Raw genomic sequence first — 15003 nt, 5'->3', positions numbered from 1 at the left:
TCCCCGGCAGCCTACATCTATTGCAGCATAACTAAGGGAGGATTCAGGGTCACCTGGTCCAGCCCTAACTATATGCTTTAGCAAAAAGGAAAGTTTGAAGCCTAATCTTAAAAGTAGAGATAGTGTCTGTCTCCTGAATCCAAACTGGAAGCTGGTTCCACAGAAGAGGGGCCTGAAAACTGAAGGCTCTGCCTCCCATTCTACTTTTAAATACTCTAGGAACAACAAGTAGGCCTGCAGAGCGGGAGCGAAGTGCTCTAATAGGGTGATATGGTACTACAAGGTCATTAAGATAAGATGGGGCCTGATTATTTAAGACCTTGTATGTGAGGAGCAGGATTTTGAATTCAATTCTGGATTTAACAGGAAGCCAATGAAGGGAAGCCAAAACAGGAGAAATCTGCTCTCTCTTTCTAGTCCCTGTCAGTACTCTTGCTGCAGCATTTTGGATTAACTGAAGGCTTTTCAGTGAGTTTTTTGGACTTCCTGATAATAATGAATTACAGTCGTCCAGCCTGGAAGTAATAAATACATGAACTAGTTTTTCAGCGTCACTCTGAGACAGGATATTTCTAATTTTAGAGATGTTGCGCAAATGGAAGAACGCAGTCTTACATATTTGTTTACTCTACTGAACCAGGGAGAGAACCATCATCATGGGGAGATCGTGGCTCAAGAGTTGGGAGTTCGTCTTGTAATCGGAAGGTTGTCGGTTCGAGCCACGGCTTAGACAGTCTCGGTCGTTGTGTCCTTGGGCAAAACACTTCACCCGTTGCCTACTGGTGGTGGTCAGAGGGCCCGGTGGCGCCAGTGTCCGGCAGCCTCGCCTCTGTCAGTGCACCCCAGGGTGGCTGTGGCTACAATGTAGCTGCCATCACCAGTGTGTGGATGTGTGCATGAATGACTGGATGTGTAAAGCGCTTTGGGGTCCTTAGGGACTAGTAAAGCGCTGTACAAATACAGGCCATTTACCATCATCCACAAATGGGTAAAACCTGCAAGTGTGTCCCATTACATCTGGTGCAAAACGAACCCAACAGTTAATAAAAAGAAAAACACACAACAGTCAAACATGGTAGTGTGTTGGTCTGGACGGACTGCTGTAATTGATGGAATCACGAATTTCTATCAGAAAATCCTGAAGGCTGCGATGTTCAAGCTCACTAATGTTGGCGCACACACACACACAGGATAAGATGATCTTTATGACTTTAAACAGGCTTATTCATCCTCGAAGATCCTCCAATGAATAAAAAACATTCTAGAAAGAAGACGGGGCAAAATTTCAAATAAAGATCAAATAAATGAAATCCATGTTTTTCATACTTACTCAGGTTATTTGTGTGAATATACATGAGCCTGTCAGTGTTTCTAGAATATTAAAAGTGATCTAATTTAGCTTTTTTAAGGTCATGGATACGATCCTTTGGACTACATCTTAGCCCAAAAACATCAATTAAAAAATTATGTTGTGCTGGTTGTTCGGCCAGCACAACATAATTTTTGTTGTGCTGGCCGAACAACGGTCAGACGTGGCCGAAATTTATCCCAAGTTGATGTCTATTTTGGGCTATAAGCATATTTCATAGCATATTTGAAAAGACATAAAGAGCTCTGTCTATGTATGGATCTACCAAACAGTTTAACCTTGAAATTTAAAGGTCAAATAGATGACAGGTAGCTGACTAAGGTAAAAAAAGAAATTAAAAAAAGCAGATTTAGACCTTCTTCAAAGTAAAAGTTTACACACTGTGTGGGTTTCAGGCACGCACGTTCAATATTCACTGATTCAATTCAATTCAATTCAATTTTATTTATATAGCGCCAAATCACAACAAATGTCGCCTCAAGGCGCTTCATAGATACAGAGAAAAGCCCAACAATCATATGACCCCCTATGAGCAGCACTTTGGCGACAGTGGGAAGGAAAAACTCCCTTTTAACAGGAAGAAACCTCCGGCAGAACCAGGCTCAGGGAGGGGCGGGGCCATCTGCTGCGACCGGTTGGGGTGAGAGAAGGAAGACAGGATAAAGACATGCTGTGGAAGAGAGACAGAGATTAATAACAGATACACTGATGTTTCTGTGATATCTTCCCATAGGTGTGGAGTGCAGTTGCAGTAGTTAGCATGGTTGTGTCATCGTGAGCTGATCAACTTGTTAGAGTTTTTTCTTAGATCTTAAAAACTTAACATCTGAATCATCGTGCGTAGGTGTGAGAAAGCGTCACGTCAGATGTTGACACTTTCGCCCACACTGACGGTAAAAGGGCTCAGGTGAACAGGAAGTGATGGCCCAGCCCATTGAACTGTACACCTGTGCCTCATCATTTTATACCTGTCTTTATCTGACAGAAGGGAGGCAGATAAGGTCAGATTAGGATTTAAGGCAAGGCACACATAGAGAGAAAAACAACACTTGGGCGAGTCTGAGTCCTGCAAAAACAACTCCTGCATTTTTCTTCAAATAAGCCCTTTGTATGAGCTTCTTATGTCATGAGTACAACATATTTGCAGTTTCACAACACTTCCAGGGAATTCTCTCTTTACATACACCAGTTTAATACTGCAGCACTGTCATTTTATACAAGGATGCTCACACTTGGTCAAACAGGCTCCACAGAGTCTCTGATGTCATCCCAGCTGTGACTGTGCTAGTGAGACTTCTAAACAGAGAAACAGACGAACAAATTTAAAATTAAATTTTGTTTTTTATAATTATTTATTCTGTAATATGTTGCATACAACATGCTTTTCATTTTAAATAAATGTTCTTAATTCCAAACTAGTCCCTTGTTTGTTTGTTTTTTGTTAAATTATAGGACTAAAGCTGTTACCTGCAAATTTAAATCAATTTTAAATCATGTTTTTATTAAGTACTCGGTATCAGTATCGGCGTACTGAAAAGCAAGTACTCGTACTCGTTTCCAAAAAAGTGGTATCGGTGCATCCCTAGCCCTAAAGAATGTAGCCTCATGGGCAGTGTAGTCCAGCTGTAAGTAAGCTATTAAGACTCGACTGTACACCGTGTTCGTGTTTTCCTCTGAAACAATAAGTTCTGTTGGAGCAGCCTTTCAACGCCTCTCTCTGCTAGCAAAGTTGACCCAGACAACAAAGTAAAGCTAGAGCCTTTCTCAATTCTCAAGTACGCAAGTCCGTATTCGCGTTCTCGGCAAGTCCGGTCTCGCAGAGAACGCGAGCACGGACTCGCGATTTGTACAATTGTAACACCAGCGTACTTGATGATGTCACAGGTCCGGAGTTTTTACTGCCATCCCCTCTTAATTTAACTGTGAGTAATATGTTATGAAGCTTTACTTTAATCTCAGCCAAACCGGTTTACTCAGGAACAAATAAAACACTGAAATAAACCAAACATTAACATTTAGAAGTGATCTAAGCTACTTATATATCATGTTTAACCTCAGTAGCAAAGTCTCTATTAATAAAAATAGTGTACATATATGCCTTATTAAAAACAAACAGGTGAGATGTTAGAACGCTTTTATTTTTATTTTAGTGGACACTCAAAAATAGACAGCTGCTGGGGTTTGGAAGAGAACTGAACAAATATTTAAAATAGAATCCGATCATTTTGAAACAGCCTTCAGAATCTCTGGGTTTCAACTGACCCAGAAACACTGGGTCACCAGACCCCTTTTAGGTTTATACTTTTACTCACTAGTTAGGTTCATCAACTTAAAAAAAATGCTCACCCAGTGCATCCAGTAATACCAAGACGTCTTTTACAAATGTCCACATGGGACAGGATCGGAGTGACAGACTCATTTCACTGCTGACTAAAACATTAATGGAGCATTATGTCAAAGGGCAAAATCTGATGCCCCGGGAGTGACAACTGACTGATTTTAGTGTAACAACTGACTTTTATTCTTTACTAAGTTACGTCTCTGTCCTGAAGTAATATGGATTACTGCAGTAGCTGAATAAAACGGTTTGCTGTATACCAACACTTTCAAACTCTGAAGGTGACCGAGTCATTTACCTGGTTACCTTTGCCGAAAACGAATAAATGATCATAAAATAACTTTTAGTGTTGTCTTATTGTTTTTTTTAGATGGTTGCAAAGTAAAACAAGACTGAAGTTTGAATGGAAACACAAAGGAATATTCATACAACACAAAGGCTTTTGTGCCAGGATGTCAGAGCAAAGAATGATGGATGATGAAATCAGAAGGTGCAGAAAGAAAGAAAACAAAGAGGAGAACAGGTGGATCGAAACAAAAGAGTGACTCAAGGTAGGAAGAGAAACCAAAATATATGCAGAAAGTGAATTCAAAAGAAATATAAAATATAGCTCCCAACCAGATACTGAATATGTTGATATTTCTTAATGCTTTAAAATGTGTTGCACAGATTTTTGGAGGAGATGTTTTCCCATGTTAACATTGACTTCCTGTAACTGTACAAAGAATGCTTATAGAAAAAACATCCCTGCCTCCATATGACATATCTTCCCGTGTCTGTATTTGTCTCTAAACATATTCATCTCCCAGCAGCAGTAAATCACCTTCCGATCCAAGAATACAGCACATTATATAAGAATTTCTGATGGATATATGAGACGTGTCATATTTCAACCATCGAGCGAGAAGAAGGCAATAAACTCTGAACGTGTGGTGGCAGAACTGACGCAAAGCTGCTGATATCATGTTGTTGTTGGCTAAGGAGATAGATGAAGAGACTGACAGAGAGAGAGGGGAAAATAAGGAAATAAGGAAATAAGTCATTCCGATTGTTTGTGCTCTGCTGGTTGGTGCAGGTAAGCCTGTCACAGTTCTCCTCTCCAAAGTTTGTGACAGGGAGCCAGGTTTGTGTGACCCGTAAACCAAAATGGGACCATATAGGTTTGTCTTTAAGGTTAATTTGGAGTATAAGCTCATTAAAAGCATCCATGGTTTTCCTAAACTCTGTCAATAAAGTCTTTGTATATATATGACAGAAAAAAATACTGATCCACAGCTCTCAATCTTTGAGTGCACCAGTTACCACTGTTACCTTCACCCTCCACATCATCTTGCTCATAGGGGGTCATATGATTGTTGGGGTGTTCTCTGTATTACTGTAGGTTTTTTACCCTACATTATAGAGCGTTTTAACCCTTTAAGACCTACCATAGAACCAAGTCCGCCAGAGCTTATATTATATTTTTACATGCTGTGGAGCATTTCAAGTTGCTATACATCAATACAACCATTATAGCCCAAATTTTAATAATATGTCTGCATTAAGTGCATAGTAATTACATAAATTGCAAAAAAGTGCAATAAACTACAAAAAAATTGAAAATCGTTTTTGTTTTTTTAACATATATTTCTAGTTAGAGAAATTTAAGAGGCTTATCCCTCAAAACTGTAAATACAAAAAAGTTGCACAAACTAGTTTCCCACCACAGGAAATTTATTTTGAGTGTCTTCATAGTTTTATTTTTGAAATACACCAATTTTTATATACTGCAGGAAAAACGAAAATAAATATTATAATGCAAATTTGCAAAAAAGCAGCATATGCATCAAAATAAACTATTTCCAGCAGTGCAATATGAATCCTAAGCATCCCAGAAACGACACAGAAAATCATAAAGTCAAACATAACTTTTAAAAACACCAGTATAGGCTCATGAGGCCCTGATGGTAAAAAACTACATTTCCGCAAAAATTACGTCACTTCTGGTTTCGGGCAGGTCATGGCGGACATGCGATAGTTCGTGCTGATGGACGTAGGAAGTGTTACAAACAGCTGATCGGATCGGCAAAGCGTGTTTCTGGAATATTATGTTTTTGTTGCTGCAAGTGCTTTTTATGCAGTTTTTGCAAAGCTATATGTGGAAGGAAACCGTGACCGAGGACAAGCTGATGGCATAAGATGTAAGTACAACTCCTCCGGTTTCATATGCAAAAAAAATTATTGCGCTAGCTTACGTGTTGCAGAGCTACCGGGATTTAAAAATAGTTATGCAAAACGGAGCGTGCCCGCTCCGACCAGCTTTAAAGAGTTAAGGCAGCTGTTGTTGTGATTTGGCACATCAGCATATAAAGAAAACTGCACCCTGCTGTTATGTGCTGGATTGTCTCTGCACAGCCTGCACCTGGGGTCTTACCTGGTGTGTAGGACCCTAGACTCTATCAAGTTTTTTCCTGCACTACCATGATTACTCTCTTTGTGCTGGCTTTCTCCATGCATTAATAGGATTTTTCAGTGTCAGTCGCTTCTTCTGTCTGGTACGTGCTGTGCAGGGGCCTGTCCTTCCATGATTGTTCCTCTCCTTGCTCCTTTTCTTTCTCAGGTTTCTGCTGCCTAGTTTTCACTAAGCACACTGGCCAGTGTGGAAAAATGCAGGATAAACTGTACGTGTGCATTGGAGTCTACATGTTTTTTGCAGACTTTGTCCCTCGAAGTATCCTGTGGGAGGTGCTTTGGGAACATGAGGCATCTTGGTTGTTTTTACTAACCATTCATCCCCTGTACAGCTACAGAACTTGGCCTGTGTTGCTGGATCCGTTCCCAGTGACAGATGGATTTGTGCAGTGATGAACTGGTCCATCACGCTGAAGAAAGCCTCAAAGCAAAGGTTCACTAGTTTAGCAGTTTATCTAAATCCCTGCCGTCACTTATGGACTCAAGCTTAATGAGTGGGAGAATGACAACACTAATATGTACAAGCTGATCTGGACTGTTTTTGCTTAGACAGCTGCCACTGAAAAGATGGATAGATGGATTGAATCGCTGTAAACACACGATATTGTAAATAACAAATATTATATTTATTTTTGTTTCATATAAGTTGTTTTTAAGTTTTCGGTTTGGTTTTTAGTTCATTCGAATAATCAGTGGAGTTAAAGTTGTCCAAAGATTCAAATAACACGCTCAAGTAATCCCTGTAAGCAAAAAGGCTTCAGACCAATCTGAACACTCAGTTTGATCACTTTATTTCACTCGTAGATCTTTATGATTTGAAAAACATGGGACATCCCAAAGCTCATCGCAGACACACAGCTTTGGCTGCATCTCTCTGGGACCAGCTTTAAGGAGCTAAAGCAGCTCATTTCAGAGAATAAGCTGCAAGTCTCCTACACAATAATGTTGTTAGAACAATATGAACTAATATAATTTGTAAATTCTGCAAAAGCTGCTCTATGATCTGTGCACATGAATATAGAGTCAGCATACTCAAAATCCAGGCACACAGCAACTTTTACCAAATGAGCAACATAAGGAACAAATCACTGAACCACTCTTTGAAACAAATAACATTTATTTACACAACGATTATTTTACAGAGAAGAGTCAAGGAATGGTGAAAAAAGCAAGAAGGGGATCCAGAAACATGTCGGGGTCTCTAACACCAAAATAACAAACACTTTGAGACTGCATACCTCTGCCAAGGCCAAACATTCACACACCGTGCCTTCGCTGGAGTCGTTCTGGTAAGAATTTCATGCAAATCAAATCACATGTGCACCCTGGCAAACTACAAAAAAGGAGGGGAAGCCACAATAACCCTATGGGCCTTAATTTGCCTTTTTATGAGAAACTAAACAAACATTTTATCTCAAAAATTGAGCTTTTGGGAGATTAAACTGATTATTTCCAAGGAACACAATTCTAGGTCCAATAAACAAATCTAACCACAACTCCCAGTCATCACACAACACAGTAGCCAAATGACCCGGGCACCTGATGCGCTCCACTTATTGATCGTACTCAGGTGTGGGGATAACCAACCATTAAGCTCAGGTGTGCGGTGGACCTGATGCCAAGAATCCGCTTTGTTTGTACTTTCAATGTATGTAACACAACAGACAAGCAGACAATAACAACATATGTTCAGTGTTCATGCACACAAATATTGAACGGGTAACCGCTTAGAGTGTGTGTGTGTATATATATATATATATATATATATATATATATATATACTTCTCCATGTAGAAGGAGGCTAGAGGCTAAAATCAAGGTAGCACGGAGGGAGGTCAGCCAACTATCGGAGTTGCAGAAAAGCACAATGAAGAAGGTGCCTAAGAAGTACAGGAAGCTGTCCATATCTGAGGCCTTGGAAACTGCCAAGCAACGACTCACAGCCTTGGCGAGCCGCTTGAAGAGGTACACCAGAGAGATAGAAGGCAGGAGAATAACCCAGCTGTTCTTCACAGAGCCAGCCAAGGTGAACTCTCAGTGGCAGGGGAACAATATGAGAACATCACCACCAAGGCTGGAGACGGAGCAATACTGGAAGAGCATATGAGCGAAGGATGCAACCCATAACAGCAATGCTGAGTGGCTCGTGGATCTGAGGGCAGACCATAGCGACCTCCCTGAACAGGGTCCAGTAACCATCACAGTGGCAGATATCCAAGAAAGGGTCTCCAGTATGAAGAGCTGGACAGCACCAGGGCCCGACATGGTCCACGCCTGCTGGCTGAAGAAGCTGACTGCACTCCACGAGCGTCTGGCAGCACAAATGAACCAGCTGCTAGTTGACAAGAGACACCCAGAATGGCTAACCAAAGGCCGGACACCCAGAAGGGGTCGGTCCTCTCCAACTACCAACCAATAACCTGCCTCAGCACCACGTGGAAGCTCCTGTCAGGCATCACAGCGGCTAAGATGAACAGGCACATGGGTCAATACATGAGGGGGCACAGAAAGGGATGGGCAAGAATACCAGAGACGCAAAACACCAGCTACTGGCAGACCGAGCAGTCAGCCGAGAGTGCAAGACCAGACTGACCAACCTGTGCACTGCCTGGATTGATTAAATGGTAAATGGTAAATGGCCTGTATTTGTATAGCGCTTTTACTAGTCCCGCCTAGGGACCCCAAAGCGCTTTTACACGTCCAGTCATCCACCCATTCACTCTCACATTCACACACTGGTGGAGGCAAGCTACAGTTGTAGCCACAGCTGCCCTGGGGCAGACTGACAGAAGCGAGGCTGCCATATCGCGCCATCGGCCCTTCTGGCCAACACCAGTAGGCGGTAGGTGAAGTGTCTTGCCCAAGGACACAACGACCGAGACTGTCCGAGCCGGGGCTCGAACCGGCAACCTTCCGATTACAAGGCGAACTCCCAACTCTTGAGCCACGATCGCCCGATTACAAGAAGGCCTATGACTCAATGCCCCACAGCTGGATCCTGGAATGCCTAGAACTATATAAGATCAACAGGACCCCGAGAGCCTTCATCAGGAACTCAATGGGGATGTGGCGTACAACACTAGAGGCCAACCTCAAGCCCATAGCACAAGTCACCATCAAGTGCGGGATCTACCAAGGAGATGCTCTGTCCCCACTGTTGTTCTGCATAGGCCTGAACTCCCTCACTGCGATCATTGACAAAACTGGCTACGGATACCGACTACAGAATGGAGCAGTTGTCAGCCACCTCCTGTACATGGATGACATCAAGCTGTATGCCAAGAGTTAACGAGACATCGATTCACTGATCCACACTACCAGGCTATACAGCAATGACATCGGGATGTCGTTCGGGCTGGAGAAGTGTAGTCGGATGGTAACAAAGAGAGGGAAGGTAGTCAGAACTGAGGGGATTGAACTACCAGAAGGCAACATTGCAGACATAGAGGACAGTTACAAGTACCTGGGGATCCCGCAGGCGAATGGGAACCATGAAGAGGCCGCTAGGAAAGCTGCAACCACCAAGTACCTGAGAGGGTCAGGCAAGTCCTGAGGAGTCAGCTGAACGGTAAGAACAAGATCCGGGCCATCAACACGTACGCCCTGCCCGTGATCAGGTACCCTGCTGGGGTAATAGGCTGGCCAAAGGAGGAGATAGAAGCCACTGACATCAAGACAAGAAAGCTCCTTACCATGCATGGAGGGTTTCACCCCAAGTCCAGCACCCTGAGGCTGTACGCTAAGCGGAAGGAAGGGGGTCGGGGACTGGTGAGTGTCAGCACCATAATCCAGGATGAGACAACGAACATCCACGAATACATCACGAAGATGGCTGACAGCGTGCTCAGTGAATACCTCAGGCAGCAGAAACCCAAGAAAGAGGAGGGAGGCGAGGAACCATCATGGAAGGACAGGCCCCTGCACGGTATGTACCACCGGCAGATAGAGGAGGTGGCTGATACCCAGAAATCCTACCAGTGGCTGGACAAAGCTGGACTGAAAGATAGCACAGAGGCACTAATCATGGCAGCACAAGAACAAGATCTGAGTACAAGATCCATAGAGGCTGGGGTCTATCACACCAGGCAAGACCCCAGGTGCAGGCTGTGTAAAGATGCCCCTGAGACAATCCAGCACATAACAGCAGGGTGCAAGATGCTAGCAGGCAAGGCATACATGGAACGCCATAACCAAGTGGCCGGCATAGTGTACAGGAACATCTGTGCCGATCTGTGCCGAGAAGTCCCGAGATCAAAATGGGAGACGCCCCCAAGGGTGGTGGAGAATGACCGAGCTAAGATCCTGTGGGACTTCCAGATACAGACGGACAAAATGGTGGTGGCTAACCAACCGGACATAGTGGTGGTAGACAAACAGAAGAAGACGGCCGTAGTATTCGATGTAGCGGTTCCCAATGACAGCAACATCAGAAAGAAGGAACACGAGAAGCTGGAGAAATACCAAGGGCTCAGAGAAGAGCTCGAGGAGATGTGGAGGGTGAAGGTGACGGTGGTCCCAGTGGTAATCGGAGCACTAGGTGCAGTGACTCCCAAGCTAGGCGAGTGGCTCCAGCAGATCCCGGGAACAACATCGGAGATCTCTGTCCAGAAGAGCGCAGTCCTGGGAACAGCTAAGATACTGCAAACCCTCAAGCTCCCAGGCCTCTGGTAGAGGATTAACTGCCCGCAGGGGTGAGTGGAGAAATTATTTATATATATTTAAAAACTACTAAAGATTTTTAAGGTACGAAAAAGTTCTTGGCTGGATTAAAATAAACTTTTGTATTTTTAATACAAAGCTCACTGACAAGCATCAGTGGTGCAGAGATTAAATACACTTCCCAGTGAAATCCATGACTTTCAAAGTTTTGTCCAGTTGTGTGACAATGACTCATTGAACACAAGCAGCCACATGGCTCTTTTGTGTATATTTTATATTTTGCCAGCAGACCAGGCTGTTGAGTTTTATCTCTTGCAATGTTTTTCTTTCCTGATTAACATAAAAAAAACAAACCTTCAGGACTTGCTAGACAGCCGTGAAAGGTCTTCCAGTGCGTGTTCATTAAGGACACTGAACAGACGGCCAGTTCATTTCCCAAATGTTGGCTTAAGTTTCTGTTTTGAAACGTATAATTCAAACATAATTATTCAAACGAGAGCGAATCCCAAAATGTTTGCTGGTTGTTGGTTACGCACGGTCTGTATAAACAGCCAAACATCAAGTGTACAGTAGATGACAACGTCACTCCAGTAACTCACGGTTACTGGGCAGCTGAACAGATTTCCATGTAATGATGTCATCTTAACATTGCTGTCCATATAGTGACATTTTAAGCTCGATCACTCTGTGGCAGCCTCACAGGACGGATGTTAGCTTCGCTAGAGCGGGCCGCTAGAACAGCTGTGACGAACACCGCAGGCTCTGGGGACTGTGTGTTAATAATCAAAGCTGGTGCACCGAGCACAGCTGGACACTGACAGCTTGGTTTGTGCTGTGTGGTTTGTAAACTGGTTTTAGGGCAAGCAGAGCCCTGCCGAGAAGCTGGCAGGCTAGAGGGCTTTCACAGGAAGTGTGTTTCCAGCGAAGGTTGGAAGGAGCAGCTGAAAATGATTTAACCACCAAAAACACTGGGAGGTGATGAGTAACCGAGTCACAATTCAGGGTTCGCTGAGAGCATGAACAGACAACAGGCTGAGGTGCGTTTGTGTATTTGAGCACATACTTTACTTTTCATTATGTGCAACAGGATGTGAGGCTTAGAGACAGGAAGGGTCCTGATTTTATTGCACAAATACATCGATTGTGCTGTTTTTGTTCATGTGTTCCCAAACAGACGGTGGATTAAGTAAAGCTCTAAGTGTTACTTCAAAGAAAGACTAAAGCAAAAAGCATCATGTGCATTTTTCTCTATATTTATCAAACGTCACAAGCAGAGATGGGCAGTAATGCGTTACTTGTAGCGCGTTACTGTAATCCGATTACTTTTTTCAGGTAACGAGTAAAGTAAGGGATTACTATTGCAAAAAACGGTAATTAGATTACTGTTACTTTCCCGTAGGAACGCTGCGTTACTGCGTTACTAAAACCGTGATTTTTTTGCGTCTCATGACAGTGACGTAAGCGAGTGCGACGTTCGTGACAACAGCTGTGTGCAGATCAACAATGGATCATATATCGAGTGCAGAGAGAGTATGAGCGTGCAGCGTTTAAAGCGTGGAAGTACTGACCTTACTTTGAGTTTGATTCCATAAAAAGTGACAAAAACATTAGTGTCCGTTGTGCGTGGGAAGAAAACTTCTTTTTACAGCGAAAAAACCCCTAAACTTCCGAGCAAGCACCGAGTAGCTACGACGTAATGGGAAACTCACAGAGAAACTCGCGGATTCTTCCACTGACCGCTGCACACCTGCACCAGGGTAAACCTCCGCCTACCCCACTCCTGCTTTACAGGTGAAAATAGAGCAACAGGACCGCTAGTCTTTGACTTTATTTATTTTCTGCTGTGTTTTACTTGCATCTATTTGAAAGACTGAGTGTAAACACAAAATATTTTATTTTATGTGCTGGAATGTGCAGAAAATAAGTTTAAATGTTAAACTAATTTCTTCCAGTCAGAGAATGTTGCATATAATAAAATTTGTGCTTGATGCATAAAGTTAAAAGATTAAAACTAATAAAACAAGTTTTAAAAAGAGACTTTTCCATTTGATTACATTTTGTTATGTAGATTATGTAGAAAAAGTAGAATTGGGCTGAAAGATCTATCACTTTATCACCTATTCAGGTTGTAAATCGTGTTTTTAAAAAGTAACTAAGTAATTAATTACTTTTGAAAATAAGTAATCAGTAAAGTAACCGGATTACTTTTTTGGGGAAGTAATCAGTAATTAGTTACTGATTACATTTTTCAAGTAACTTGACCAACACTGGTCACAAATGTGAAAGCTAACGGTGGGTATTTTGGAGCTGGATGCATGGATGCTTAGTCTTCACCGAGATTTTGCAAGAAATAAATGAGCTGAATCAAACAAACGGTTTTATATCAGGATATCCAGGAATCCTGGAACTGATGCTTCAATAGTTTTTCGTCATTCCCTCCCCTTGTCTCTGTCACTGCGTTAGTCTCACGCGTTAATTGTCTTTTGTTTGCTTCCTGTTTCAGTGTGAAGGTTGTTTTCTTCTCAGATGTCTCCTTGAGGTTTGACATCATGTTTTTGTTCCTCTCCCTCTTTCGTGATCGTCTGTCCCACCCTCATTACTTTCATATGTGTTAGTAACAAGCACCCCTGTGTTTTTGTCATCTATATATAGATCTGTGTGTCCCTTTGCCTTTGTCAGATTATTTGTGCCCCTAGTAGTCATCGGCAAAAATGAAGTGAAGTGAAAACACAAAACCTGTGTCCAAAGATGGCACAATAAACAAAAAAATCAGATGATTTTACTGACAAACTTAAGAAAATCCTGTCATCCATGAAGGATACCATGTGTCAGCGTAAACCAGGAGGTTAGAAGTTTCCTTGCTATAATTGAGCTTCAATGATGTAGCTTCAACGACAGGTGTAAAGATTGTTCGCGCGTTCTTTCGGCACCGTATACAGTATCTGTGGGCATTTCACAGTAAAATGACATACTTACATACAGCTTTATAATCTATGTTTTAATATGGCCTGATGCAAATGAAATGATAATTATCACTAAGAAAGATTTTGAGTAGGAAATGATGACAAATATTTACTGCGTATTTATTTGTGCAGGTTTTTTTTCACAGACAGAAACTGTTTTACAGAAAATAATCTAAGAATAAAAAAATGCAAAAAGGACAAAAAAAGAATTTAAAATTAAATAAATGTATGACCCTTTTTAGTATTGACACAAAGTTCCCCCAACACTGGGTAAAATCTATAGACAAACACAATTTAGTTTGTCTGATGTGACTATTTTATTTTAAGGAGCTTGCCTTGTCTGAGCTCTAGCATGTCACCTGCCAAAGCTGTCTGCAGATTTCTCCCTGGAAGTCCTGTTGTAACCACCTAGCACAGAGATCAAGGTGCTTTATACTGTAAGGTCGACCCTACGATAATACATACAGAGAAAAACCCAACAATCATATGACCCCCTATGAGCAGCACTTTGGCGACAGTGGTGTTAGGTTCTTTGTCACGGCGTGTCTTGAACGCAACAAGAAATTGGCCCACTCCCGCTCCACCAAAGCAAGAACACAAACAGTCGTATCTTTTAAAGTCATTTAAAAGCCATTTATTTGCTTCAGCAGTGAGCAGTGCCAAAAATAACAAACAAAACTCCCTAATGGTCCCTGTGCTTTCCTATACAAATGAAAACCAAACAAAAGACAATTCACTTACCTAACTTTCTAAATGAAAAACAGGAGAAAACTCAATCAACAAAACAAAATACACAATTGCTGCTTTACAAATCTATTAGAGCTATTTACAAAATGAAGACACCAACACCACACACACACACGGCTATACTTGCAAATCAATGGGCAAAGACACTATGAAACAACGACTCAAAAACACATGCTCTTTGTTGGATGGTGGAGGTTAGTAGAGAGGGGGCCAGGTGGCTGTCATCCGGTAGTTAAGTACCGGAGGTGATCAACCAATTATCCAATCCTAGAACAGGAAGAGACTCCACCCAGCTACTCAGCAGACACGCCCAGGTGTCCACCTCCTAAGAGAGAAAGGGGAGAAACCCACAACCATCCTCTGGTGGGAGGAGTCACACATAAAACAAACACTAAAAAAATTGAATCATAACAGTGGGAAGGAAAAACTCCCTTTTAACAGGAAGAAACCTCCAGCAGAACCAGGCTCAGGGAGGG

This window comes from Neolamprologus multifasciatus, chromosome 1, assembly GCF_963576455.1.
Source record: "Neolamprologus multifasciatus chromosome 1, fNeoMul1.2, whole genome shotgun sequence".
Classification (NCBI taxonomy): Eukaryota; Metazoa; Chordata; class Actinopteri; order Cichliformes; family Cichlidae; genus Neolamprologus; species Neolamprologus multifasciatus.
Note: the sequence above shows the minus strand (reverse complement) of the source record.